Source organism: Geotrypetes seraphini, chromosome 2 (genome assembly GCF_902459505.1).
Source record: "Geotrypetes seraphini chromosome 2, aGeoSer1.1, whole genome shotgun sequence".
NCBI classification, from domain to species: Eukaryota; Metazoa; Chordata; class Amphibia; order Gymnophiona; family Dermophiidae; genus Geotrypetes; species Geotrypetes seraphini.
This window is the reverse complement of record NC_047085.1, coordinates 524809399-524821802: the sequence shown is the minus strand read 5'-3', so window position 1 is coordinate 524821802 and position 12404 is coordinate 524809399. Positions and strand designations below refer to the sequence as shown.

The 12404-nt window shown below is 41.1% G+C and overlaps 1 long non-coding RNA gene across 1 annotated transcript; it reads right to left on the bottom strand.

The window, feature by feature from the left end:
• Nucleotides 1–2122: 2122 nt before the first annotated feature.
• Nucleotides 2123–12042, bottom strand: LOC117354756. Its single transcript, XR_004538242.1, has 4 exons — nucleotides 12021–12042; nucleotides 3928–3963; nucleotides 3543–3598; nucleotides 2123–2314 (listed from the first exon to the last, which is right to left on the bottom strand). It is a non-coding gene; the product is annotated as an uncharacterized LOC117354756 (long non-coding RNA).
• Between the last annotated feature and the right edge of the window lie 362 nt (nucleotides 12043–12404).

The window sequence follows — 12404 nt, the reverse complement described above, 5'->3', positions numbered from 1 at the left end:
TTAATTTTGTAACTTACCTCTAATCCCATCCCTATAATCTACCTTTATTCTTATCTGTACCCCTCAATCCCTTTGTCTTCCAAGTACCTATCCAAAGCTTCTTTGAACCCCTGTAGCGTGCTCCTGTTTATCACATCCTCTGGTAGCGCGTTCCATGTATCCACCACCCTCTGTGTGAAAAAGAACTTCCTGGCGTTTGTTCTAAACCTCTCCCCTTTCAATTTCTCTGAGTGCCCCCTTGTACTTATTGATCCCCTTAATTTGAAAAATCTGTCCCTGTCTATTTTTTCTAAGTCTCCGCTTTTCCAGGGAGAAAAGCCCTAGCTTTTTCAGTCTGTCAGTATATGAGAGGTCCTCCATGCCCTTTATTAGCTTAGTTGCTCTTCTCTGGACCCTCTCAAGTACCTCCATGTCCTTCTTGAGGTACGGCGACCAGAACTGAACACAGTACTCCAGGTGCGGGCGCACCATAGCACGATACAGTGGCAGGATGACTTCCTTTGTCCTGGTCGTGATACCCTTCTTAATGATACCCAACATTCTGGTTGCTTTCCTTGAGGCCGTGGCACACTGCGCCGACGCCTTCAATGTTGTGTCTCCCATCACTCCCAGGTCTCTTTCAAGGTCGCTCACCCCTAGCGCTGTTTGTATGGAAGCTGTTTAGTTATAGACGATAAATAAATTTTAAAAAGAAATAAATGTATTACTATGTAACATGGTCTGTCCTCTAGTCTCTTGTGTTCAAAGGTGTACTACACTCCATTCAAGATTTTGTAGACTTCTAACATCCACCCCTTCAACCCTTCTCCAGTAAACAGCTCATGAGCAAGCAAGATGAGTTTAAGCCTCCAAGAAAGATAACAGCTCTTGTCCATCTCTAAGCCCTGAACTTTAGGGAAAATATTGTAAGCAACTTCTTGTGCTGTTGGATAGTGCTGCCGATTCATATCTCCCCTCTCCACACACCATTTTAGTTGCCTTCCTCTGGACCAACTCAATCCTTTTTATGTCTTTTTGGAGCCTCCAGAATTGTACACAATATTCTAAATGAGGTCTCACCAGAGTCTTCTACAGGGGCAAAAATCGCTATTACTTGGTAGCAATGGACTAAAGAACGCTCTATCTGCTGAGGAAAACAAAGGATTGAATTTAATGGAAGGATACCTCAGTGGCTGCTTTTAACATTACTGCAAAAGATGAAAGAGCTGCAGTTATTAAGAAAAGATCCTTACATTCCTTTGGAAAAACATGGGATGCGTTATTGGAAGTAGCTGTCATGCCCTATTAATGTAACCTTGTCATATGTATTATTTTACTGAATTCATACATTATTTTGTTAGCTATTGTCAAGTTCTTATGTCAGAAGCCTAAGAAACAAGATGGGACAGTTAGAATATATTGCACTAAATGAAAAGATAGATATAATAGGGTGGAAAGAAGGAAACCAGTGGGACACTGTTATATCGGAGTGAAAGGGTGGATCGAATTGATCGGGACAATTGAAATCATTTATATTTAAGTGATATCTGTAAATTGTACCCCAGTTATTTCAGCCTTGATAACAAGCTCTCTGTTGAGACATATTTATTTATGGAAGTGTATAATCTACCAATTGGGGAGATTATCAGTGGATCCTCTAATACCTCCTTCTACCAATATTCTTTCAAGATGTTTCAGTCTAGGCCATCCATCTTGAGAGGACGACTTTATTTACCTGCTTGACTAAACAGTGTCTACTATAACTTTTCATCTACAGCTGCTTCCCCAATGAAGCAATAAACATAAGTATTTGGGAAGCCCAGTCTGGTGTGTGACATGTTTTGCCAACTGGAGAGGGAGGGTGATTTCAAACTCTGGGATCTCCTAAGCAGGATACATGACCCCACTGCCCCTTCCACTGACTCAGGGGGTGGCTACATATTTGAGACAAGAACCTCACCCTTTCTCTATTACCCTAGAAACCAGGGTTAAAGGGGAAAACAGGTTCACCAGTCTGCACAAATTCATGTTTTATTCAGGTTGACCAGCTTTTGTCTCTGTAATCCACACAGAACTTGTGCAATATTGTAATTGTACTTGTGATAACTCATGTCTCAAGAGATGAAGGAAGTAGAACCAGGAATTTGAATGCTTTTACTTTATTGAGGAAGGGATACAAGGGACAGCTGAATCATGAGACATCTCTACAGGATAATAGGCTTCAAGTGCTAGATGATATGGAAGAAGATCCCTTGTATGGAAGAGAAGAGTTCAGAGAGGATTCTACGGTGGCCATTTGGCACATTCCTTTGGCTGATAGCGAGGCCAGGACCTTCTAGAAGAGAGAAAAAGACAAGGAAATACTGAGCAGAGGCAATCTGAGAGAAAAACACAAAATCTTTCTGAAGGGATTATCATGATCAGTATTGAAGTGGGAGTTGCTTCAAGAACACATTGATTAGGTGCTGTTTAGGTCTGAATGCAGAATTTTTATTTTGGATTACATGGTTCCTTCCTTTTTTTCATGCTCCTGGTGTTCATACGGTAGATCTCTAATAAAGACCGGTTTCTCTCCTGCTCTGTATTAACATAGAAAAACTAGAGGTGATTAGATCTGGGGAAGGAGGCTGCTAGAAGAGCCAGGTTTATCACCTACCTCAGTGGATTTGGACCAAGTCCTCAGGGACCACCTGGCCAGTTGAGTTTTCAGGAAATCCATAATGAAATTGCAAGAGATACAAGGGTTCTTGAAAAGGTTCCTGCACTGTATTATTATTAATATCATTATATCAATATATGCGTTATGAGGTATTGAAGAGAAGGGAGGGAAAGGATAATTCTATGTAATTTAAAGAATTGTAGAGTTTCAAGTGATGTGTTTAAGTCAAAATGGTGTTACTTTTTGATGCTCTTGATGTAAATTATAAAAGTGAATAAAGAATTTTTTTTTAAAAAAGGTTCCTGCACTTTCATATATCCATATTTTTTATATTCTTTTCTGATGGTTTAAGAAGTTAGTAGGATGGTGGGAAAAATGTATCATAAAACAGGGTGATTATGTGGAAGAGTGATATAATTTCCTTTTGAGATATTTAATAAATAGTGTTTAAAAAGTTAAAAGTGTGGAAACCTTTTGAAGATCCCTCATATATTTAGCAGACCCTTTCTCCATTACATGCAAATATCTCTCATGCATATTCATTGTGGGTGCACCGACTGGCCAGGATGTCCCTGAGGACTGGGTTGAAAGCCACTGCTCCACCTCCTTTCCCCAATCCCTCTGCAGTGCCCACAGACGCAGAGAAAACACTTCCTTCAGGGCTGCTCCCAGAGCCAGCAGGTTGATGCATATGCCATGGCTATGAAGCTCAGGTCTCCTGCAAAGCTGCATAATGTTGGGGTTCATGGAAGCAACACTGCCACCTACTGCCAACACGTGGGATCATTTTAATAAAGATTATTTCATAGACCAGAGAGAAGGAGGTGGCTAAATGATTGGTAATTTCTGTCTTTTACCTATGCTCAAATTGCTAATATACCTAACAAGAGGAAGTTGGATTTACCAGCAATTATGTCCCATGGGATTTCTTTAATGGTGCTTGTTTGTCCATAAAAGTTTCTGCAAGAAAAAAGAAACAAACCAGGTACAAGGGAAGAAGGAGAGCGAGATCCTAGAGAAAAGCAGCAAAGTCACTTCAAAGGGATCAACCAAGAGAGGCACAAAGATACTCACAGATATCCACACAGCAACACTCGTACATTCACACACGCAGAGACATACGAGTATGCACACACACATACACGCCAGACACACATAAACATACATGCACACAGAGCTAGACACAGTTGCTACAAAGAGCAAGTTTTGCTGACACAGTAACTCCAAAAAAGAAGCGGTTTTGAAATCTACAACAGTTGAGAAGAACAAGAACAAAAGTCTGGACTTACCAAGAAATTGGCGGGTATGGGTTTAAGACCATTTTTCTAAAGGGAAGAAGGAGAGTGAGATTCTAGAGAAAAGCAGCAAAGTCACTTCAAAGGGATGAATCAATAGAGGCACAAAGATGCTCACAGATATCCACACAGCAACACTCGTACATGCACACGCGCAGAGACACACGAGTATACATGATCATATGAAAATCAATAATGTATATTATATCTAATATCAAATATCAAATCAGAACCATGGTCCAACCCATGTGGAGCTCCACAAGTATCACCTCTATCACCTACGCTCTTCAACCTCTTTATTTCCTCCCTTGGAGCCACTTTAGATAACTTAAATGTTACATCCTTCAGCTACGCAGACGACATCACCATACTCCTCCCCTTCGACCCATCAGAGCAAAACTGGAAATAACCCTAGATGCAGTGGAAAAATGGATGGAAGACCACAAACTGAAACTAAACTCAGAGAAAACAAAATTCCTTCTGCTCGAAAAGGCCAAAACTCCCTCCATTACAGAACTGAAAATTAAAAACACCAAATACCCAATACAGCCGAACTCAAACTCCTAGGAGTAACGATAGACAGATGCTGCACAATGCAATCCCAAATCAATAAAACATCCCAGAAAGCTTTTTTAATTATGAGAAATCTACATAAAATAAGAAAATTCTTCAACCCAGCACAATTCAGGCTAATTGTCCAATCCCTAGTCTTAGGTCTACTGGACTATTGCAATTCCCTCTATCTACCTTGTCCTGCCAACAGGATAAAACAACTTCAGACTATACAAAACACTGCCCTCAGACTGATCTACTCCCTGAGAAAATATGATCATATTACAACTGCCTTCTTAGACTCTCACTGGCTACCTATGCAAGCACGAATTCAATTCAAATTCTACTGTCTATTATTCAAAGCATTAAACGGCTCCACCCCCCCCCCCCTATCTAAACAACCGCCTAAACCAGATCCTCACATCAAGACAAAGAACTCCGAACCCTTTTGCCTTCCCTCCACTCAAGGGCACTCAGCGCAAAAAGTTGTTTGATAACCTTCTGGCGACGCAAGCAGCAAAACTTAACCACTCCATCTCCAACCTGTTGACGGCGACTTCAAAACTTTTCGAAAAGAAATCAAAACCCTACTTTTCAAAAAATTTATCCAGATATCTTAACCCAACCCTTCCCCCTCCTCCTAGATAAATTCTCCCCCAAAACCTCCACTTAAATAATCTCTTCCTCCCCAAAACACCAACTAAGTATTCAGATCCCTGAAATGTAACGTAATCTTATTTGTACTCTAACTGTAATTGTTATATCACACAGTAACGTACTGTCAATTTAATATCCAATTTGCAAGTTCTTCCAGAATTAATCCAGCTACCTCTCCTCCCTTGTAACCAAAAAAAAAAAACCCCAATACTGTTGTAACTTCACTGGAAATGTCCAATTAGCTCTTTTGTAATCCGCCTTGAACTGCAAGGTATAGGCGGAATAGAAGTCCCTAATGTAATGTAATGTAATATTGTTTAAATAAGTGGGTTTTAAGATCTTTTCAGAACTGATAGTAAGTAAGAAATGGAAATGGAAGGAGGAGAGGTGCTGAATCTGCAGGAAAGGTTGGGTCAAGGAACGGAGGTACTCCATCTGTGGGCAGGAGGGCTATGGATAAGAGAGAGGGGTGCTGAATTGGTTGTGGGGGGCCTGGGGGCAAGGATGAGAGTTGCTAGACCTACAGGATGGCTGGAGGCAAGATCTGCAAGGGATGGCTGGAGAGAAGGGAAAGAAGTTATAGAAATGCATGGGGAAGGCCTGTAAAAAGGGTCGGGACTGGAGGGAAGGGAGAGAAGTGCTGTTTTATGGGAGGGTTTACAGGGAAGCAGTGGCATGCGGAGAGGGCTTTCAGGGGATTCAGTGGGCAGCCTGCTCAACCAGTCAAACTGCATCAATCAAAAAAAGAAGCCAAAAGGAAAAAAAAGCAGGGCTCTTGGGCTGGGGATTCTCCGAACCTCCTGATCTGAATTTGATTGGCTGAGCACCATTTACCTTTTTTATTTTATTTTGTGATTAGAATGTGTCATATTTGCAAGGTTCAAATTGGAGGAGAAAGACTCACCTGGAAGCATTGGATGAGTCCCAAACTGAAAAGCACATGGGAGGTGGAAAACAGTCTATAATTCAAAGAGATTGCGTAAAGCTGATTGTTAAAAGCAAAAATCTGGAGCGAAAGTGTGGTCCAAATTGCACTGCATTGTAAAAGTATGCACAGAAGACTAGGTTCCTGGTTTGAAAATACCCTAGATTGGGGGTGGATTTCAAGTCGACTATTGGAGCTGCTGTAGCTCGTAATTGATGCCCCACCAGGAGGTTGAATATGAGCTCTTGCACAGCAAAAATGGATGCACTGCGGATCATAATGCAGCTTCAGAAACATCCTGAATAGGAATTAAGATGAAAATTTGCCATGCAGAAGCTCTAAGTCGCTCTCTATGATCCACAATTGACACAGGAGGGATCAGGTGTGCTCTTGGATAGCACAAATTAATACAATGTGCTATCGGAGAGGAGAGAGAGAGTTCTTTCTCTGTGCAATCATATTGCATTTTATTGTTTCTTTGTTTTCTTGTGTTCCTCAGTAGCTGATGTAGAGGAAACGAAGAGCTGATTTGGTTGGCGAAATGAGTAGTTGCCTAGAGGTAAAAACATAAAAGCATGGAGACCTTGGTCTGCTGGAAAGGAATGCAAAGGAAGAAACGACGATGATAAAGTAATAGATTGGTGTAAATGAAAATCCTTACCAAGTGTAGGAAAGAATCTGGGATGAGTTCGGAAAAACTCTTCATTTGGAGAAGGGAATCAAGGTTTTCTCAGGAGTTAGAACATCATGAAGCCTGAATGGATAGATAAAGGTATTCTCAGGCTTCATGTTTCTCTGTAAGTGTGGAAAAACCTCCAAAGTGCTGAGGTAGTAAATAGAAGAGATGAAAGCTAATGTAGTAGATTGCATCAAATTGAAATAAGAACATAAGAACATAAGCAGTGCCTCTGCCAGGTCAGACCACAGGTCCATCCCGCCCAGCAGTCCGCTCCCGCGGCGGCCCAAACAGGTCACGACCTGTCTGTATCACCAGAAGGGGCTCCCTTGCCACCTTGGTTTCTCATTTAAGTCCTGTCTTCCTATCGAGGTCCTAACCCTCCGGTCTTGCACATGCACGACCTGGTTTGGTTTCTATACTCATTACCTGGTTAGTTTTCTATACTTGTGTTACATCCCAGCTCCTCCCTCAGTATCCCATGATCCCTTTATCCTTCAGGAATCCGTCCAATCCCTGTTTGAATCCCTGTACCGTATTCTGCCTGATCACTTCCTCCGGTAGCGCATTCCAAGTGTCCACGACCCTTTGGGTGAAAAAAAACTTCCTTGCGTTTGTTCTGAACCTATCTCCCTTCAGTTTCTCCGAATGCCCCCTCGTACCTGTTGTCCCCTTCAGTCTGAATTCAGAATGTCAAAGGCATGTCCTGCCAATGAGAGAAACAACCCCTGTGTCCAACTGGATAGAGCAACTAAAGAAAGTGAAGCTATCCAGTAGCCATGCCCAAAGCTTTGGTAAAGAAAAACCTGGCAGTTGAAGGAATCAGTTTCTCTTTCACTGAAGAACTGTGAGAAACAGGTCAGAATTTCACACTTTTCCTGACTAAAAATGACTTTTCTTTTTCCTATTAATATTTTTCTCTGACAAAGGGGAGAGCCGTGACTGTACAGGAACGGGTCAGAAAAAGACTGACCGGCAGAGGGGAGGACAATCCTGCACATGCTCAAAGGCTTACTCTAGCTAGGGGAGCGTACCGCTGTCAGAGACTTCACCATCAAGTGGGGCTGCATATCCCCTGTCTGTCTCCAATGAATGCTTTGCTCCTTTGAAAGAATGTGAGCCATTCTTTCTTGCATCACCATATGCCTGGAACAGGTTGCCTGAATCAATACGTCATGCTCCATCCCTGGCAGTACTCAAATCCAAGCTAACTCCCGCACACTGCTGTCAGATACCTAGACCCACTGTATCATTTCCTCTACCATAATCTCCCCAACTCTGAAATATCGTGTCTAAATTAGATTGCAAGCTCTTCTGAGCAGGGACTGTCTATTGTATGTTAAAATGTACAGCACTGGGTACACCTTTCAGGGTTTGGATTTTTTTCTTCTATGTATTGAGGCACTCATGCAAAATTGTCATTTCTTTAATAAGACATTAACTATTTTTTCTGAGGCCCTCCAAGTACTTACAAATCTAAAATGTGGCCCTGTAAAGGATTTGAGTTGGAGACCACTGTTCTAAACAGTGTGTCTTTCATGAATCTACTAGAGAGGAACTGAGCATCTGTGTGTGTGGTAGATTACTAAAGCTTATTTCCTTTTGCATTATTTGTTATTTTTAGTGCAAGTATCCCTTCAGACAATGTATTAGATCAGGGGTATCCAATGTCGGTCCTCGAGGGCTGCAATCCAGTCGGGTTTTCAGGATTTCCCCAATGAATATGCATGAGATCTATGTGCATGCACTGCTTTCAATGCATATTCATTGGGGAAATCCTGAAACCCGACTGGATTGCGGCCCTCGAGGACCGACATCGGACACCCCTGTATTAGATATTGCATACCAGATTAACTTTTATAATCAGACTTAAACTGAGTTTGTTTTATTTCTTTGCATTTATTTTAAGGCTGGAATGATGCTTGTTAGTATTTCCTGCTGACACAAGACTGAATGATTTAGTTACAAAATTCCTATTCTCCTTCATATATAGGAACAGCGTTTTCAGGTCATCTGTTACGTGCTTTGTGCATTTCTAATTTGAACTCTACTTAAAGTAATTTTTAGAAGAGGTTGTATTGAATATTCTTGGACTTGATTATTACATATGTTGTGATCTAATATGTTATATATATATATATATACTTTCTCTCTCACACATTCTCTCCCACTGACTGCAGCGGTGGGAGGGGGACACTCATCTTGCTGACTTACAAGTGCATTCACTCTGAAGCCCCCCATATCTGTCTTCACTAATCTCCTCTATGCTCCCCACCCCCCGTGATCTCTGTTCATCAGGCAAGCCTCTCTTATCTGTACCCATCTCCAGACTCTGTCCATTTTTCTTGCATCACCATATGCCTGGAACAGGTTGCCTGAATCAATATGTCATGCTCTATCCCTGGCAGTACTCAAATCCAAGCTAACTCCCGCACACTGCTATCAGATACCTAGACCCACTGTATCATTTCCTCTACCATAATCTCCCCAACACTGAAATGTCCTGTCTAAATTAGATTGCAAGCTCTTCTGAGCAGGGACTGTCTATTGTATGTTAAAATGTACTTTGCTATGTATGCCTTTCAGTGCAATAGAAATAATAATAAATAGTAGTAAAGCAGTAAAGTCACTTTATTGGTATCAATCGATAGAGGCAGACAAACATATAGACTAGTGGTTCTTAACCTGGGTTCAACCAAACCCCAGGGGTTCGGTGAGTCAGTCTCGCGGGTTCGGCGGAGGTCAAAACACACCTCCGACTCATATAGCGCTTCGGTCACGTTCAATCATCTATCAGTTATTCAGTGATTTTGATCAAGACTGATCGTGTACTCGGTTTCTTGATCTATCAATCTGTAACTAACGCCTTATATACATCAATCAATTCCTGATCAAAATTTGTGATTTAACTGATAGATGATTGAACGTGACCGAAGCGCTTATGATTCGTGATGATACGCCCCGCTTGTCCATAATTGGCTGCAGGTGATCACGCAACATAGCTTGGCCTATCTGTGCTGCAGGGGATTTGATGTGCACAGTAGTCGAATTGTAACTGTTGTGATGGTACGTCGTGCGATACCTATCTTAATATTTTAATCCCTTACTAACTATGTCGAGCAAAATACGAAAGTGGTCGGACGAATATGTACAATATGGATTCACATGTATAACGGAACGTGATGGGAGTCAGCGTCCTAATTGCATGATTTGTAATGCCAAGTTGAGTAATTCTAGTCTAGCTCCGGCAAAACTAAGGGAACACTTCCTTAAGCTGCATGGAGATGTAAAATACGAAAACACAACGCTCGCTGAATTCAAGGTGAAGAGAGCAAGATTCGATGAAAAGGCTACTCTGCCTGTTCTCGGCTTTGTACCCATCAACAAACCGATCCTCACAGCATCGTACGAAGTTGCTTACCTGATCGCAAAGCAGGGCAAACCACACACCATTGGTGAAACACTCATAAAACCAGCTGTGTTGAAGATGGCGAATATCATGCTGGGAAAAGCGGCTGAAGTTCAGTTATCTGAAATTCCTCTTTCAAATGACATCATCAGCAACAGAATAGAGGACATGAGCAAAGACATCTTGGCTCAAGTAGTTGCAGATCTGATTTCAAGCCCGGCAAAATTCAGCCTTCAACTCGACGAGACCACAGACGTTTCCAATCTAAGCCAGCTTGCAGTATTCGTGCGCTATGTGAAAGACGATGTGATAAAGGAAGATTTTTTATTTTGTAAGCCTCTTACAACAACAACTAAGGCAACTGATGTGAAGAAACTTGTGGATGACTTCTTCAAAGACAACAATCTTTCGTGGGATATGGTTTCTGCAGTTTGTTCGGACGGAGCTCCAGCCATGCTCGGAAGAAAGTCCGGTTTTGGTGCGCAAGTGAATGCCGATGCACCACACATAATTGTTACGCATTGCATTCTGCACAGGCATGCATTGGCAATAAAAACCTTGCCTCCAAAACTGGCAGAAGTTTTAAAAATTGTTGTGGAATGCGTGAACTATGTGCGAAATAATGCTCTGAAGCACCGCATCTTCAAGGAGCTGTGTAAAGAAATGGGATCTGAATTTGAGGTACTTCTGTACTATTCTAACGTTCGGTGGTTATCCCGGGGACAGGTGCTGAATCGTGTTTTTGCCATACGAGTGGAATTAGCTCTGTTTTTGCAAGAGCAGCAACATTGTCATGCAGATTGCTTCAAAAATTCTAAGTTCATTCTCATTTTAGCGTACATGGCTGATATCTTTTCAGCTCTCAATCATCTCAATAAGCAGATGCAGGGTCAACATCATCGAAGCGGAAGAAAACCTGAAAACTTTTCAAAAAAAGCTACCATTATGGAAACGACGAACAGAAAACGATAACTTCGCAAACTTTCCCCTGCTAGACAACTGTGTAAGTAAGATCAAAGATGTATCTGGAATCAGAGACATTTCTGTACCCGCGGAACTGAAGCAAACTATTGCCACGCACTTAGATGAGCTTACAAAGTCTCTCGACGGATACTTCCCTACAAGAGTCATATCCAGCATGGGTGAGACAGCTGTTCACGTTTAGTGTTGATACAACAGATGTCAATGATGAATACCTCGATGAAATCATTGAAATTCAGCAGAGCCAGGTTCAACAGCAACTCTTCAGAACAACAACGCTCTCAATGTTTTGGTGTCAACAATTGGTAACGTACCCTGTTATTGCTAAGAAAGCTTTGGAAATTTTCATATCGTTTGTTACAACATATCTTTGCGAGCAATCCTTTTCGAGGATGCTGGACATAAAAACGAAGAAAAGGAACAGACTTTGTTGCGAAAATGACATGAGAGTGGCACTTGCCAAGATAAAGCAGCGCATTTCTGAACTGGTCTCTGAGAGGCAACAGCAGAAGTCACACTGATTTGCAGTAAATTTCATTATTATGTTATTATTATTCGAAATATAGGAGAACTTTTTTGTTTTCAAAATTGATATTTTTTCTCTCACTGTATACCTATGTTTTGAATTTGTAAAAATCATATTTTATTTTTTCAATAAAGAAGGGTTCAGTGAACACGCATATGAAACTGGTGGGGTTCAGTACCTCCAACAAGGTTAAGAACCACTGATATAGACACACAAATGCTCACAAATACAGATAGATAAATGAGCCCATACACAGAGATAGACACAGTGGCTACAAAGAGCAAGATTTTCTGATACAATAACACCAATTCAATACTTTTGACATTGGCAATAGTTCAGAAAATCAAATGTTTGGACTTACCAAATTATAAGTAACGGAAAACCTAAAGGGAAGAATGAGATCAGTGATTTTAGAGAAGAATATCTCATGGGAAACTCACAGAGCAGCAAAGTCACTTTATTGGCATCAATCAATAGAGGGAGACAGACATAAACAGAAATAGGACAGAATTATAGACAGAAATATGCTGTTAGATATAGACATGCACACATACAAGCACAAACACGCAGACATACAGACAGATATAAACACTGGTTGCAGTTTAATATGTGTCACATCTAGAATAGTTCACAAGAAAAAAAGAATAAGATCAAAAGTTTGGGCTTACCCCATCGTTAGCAGTGTTCATCTAATAGAACCACATCATAAAATTAAAATCAACATTCTTGTTTATCAAATAAATAA